The sequence below is a fragment of the Corvus brachyrhynchos genome, unplaced genomic scaffold, assembly GCF_000691975.1.
Source record: "Corvus brachyrhynchos isolate BGI_N302 unplaced genomic scaffold, ASM69197v1 scaffold37, whole genome shotgun sequence".
Classification (NCBI taxonomy): Eukaryota; Metazoa; Chordata; class Aves; order Passeriformes; family Corvidae; genus Corvus; species Corvus brachyrhynchos.
The window spans coordinates 1,044,919-1,046,209 of record NW_008239289.1 but is presented as its reverse complement, the minus strand read 5'-3'; the positions used below and the strand labels follow the sequence as shown (position 1 = coordinate 1,046,209).

The window sequence follows — 1,291 nt, the reverse complement described above, 5'->3', positions numbered from 1 at the left end:
AGGGGCTGCACGCCGAGATAAGCAGCAAAGACGAGCAGGACGCGCTGTCCTTCGCGGAGGCCGCGCCAAAACAGCGGCCCAGGTGTCAGGTGGAAAGGAGAGGTTTTTCTGCAATCCTTTAATAATTGATTAGTCTGTCGGCGCCCTTGAAGGGTCAAGTCAACAGGTTACGGAATAACAATGTTTATTGATTTAGAGTGTTAAGGGATTGGAATGGAGCTTAAAGATCGTCTAGTCCCACCGTTTGCCGTGGGCAGGGACACCTCCCACTAGACCAGGTTTGTAAAGGCCTTACCCAAACTGGCCCTGAACACATCCAGAACTTCCCTGGGCAACCCGTTCCAGTGCCCCACCTCCCTCGCAGTAACGAATTTCTTCTTAATACCTGTCTAAATTTCCCCCTTGTTTTATCACTACAGTTCCTGATGAAGAGTCTGTCTCCAGCTTCCCTGTAGGCCCCCTCCAGATACTGGAAGGTTGCCATGAGATCTCCAGACAGCCTTCTCAGCCTGTCTTCATAAGGGTGGTGGCTGCAGTCCTATCAACTTAGTGCAGAGGAGGCCACACACTCCCGCAGTTCCATGTCCTGAATGCAGTGTTGAGGTCTCACCAGAGCAGAGCAAAGGGACAGAATCCCCTCCCTGGCCCTGCTGCTGTGGATGCAGCCTAGAATTCTGACATGTTAAGGTTCAAGGATTGATGGTGATAGTAGCTGACTGCAAAAACATATTCAAAGCAATATATTAATTCAAAGCAATATACTAAAAAGCTCTAATCCCTAACAAAAGTGAGCTCAAGACAAGCATTTAGCACTCATAGAACACTGTTCTTACCCAATAGTTGTCCCCATGGGACTGAAGAGAGGTTGAGCCTGTCAACTGATTCCAGAAGTTACAATGGAGTCTTTCCTAACTTCTCACCCTTCTGAATTCACTTTTGTACTATTTTCTTATGTTTAAATGGAGCTTGAGTGGCTCTAGTCATACAGCTTATTCAGTGAAGGGTGGCTGTACATTGGTGGGGGGGATATCTCAGTATACATAATGTGTCAGCCTAAGGAGAGTGATTTCACCACTGTTATAAACATATAGTATTAGCTTCTCGCAAAGTATTAAGGTAGATATTATATAATATTAGAAATGCTTTTTGCTGTGTGGATGTAGTTTTCTCTCGTTTTAGCAAGAATGTTAGCAAGTGTGAGCAAGTAAGATAACCTCCAAGGGAGCAGAGGATGAGGCCCGAAAAGCTGATAATCAACACTTTGTCCAGAGAACAAAAGGGCCCAAAGGCT

At 45.9% G+C, this 1,291-nt stretch overlaps 1 long non-coding RNA gene across 1 annotated transcript; it reads left to right on the top strand.

Moving 5' to 3' along the window:
* Positions 1-6: 6 nt before the first annotated feature.
* Positions 7-787, top strand: LOC108448210. The gene is made up of 2 exons (XR_001864024.1): positions 7-278; positions 420-787. It is a non-coding gene; the product is annotated as an uncharacterized LOC108448210 (long non-coding RNA).
* Positions 788-1,291: the final 504 nt, after the last annotated feature.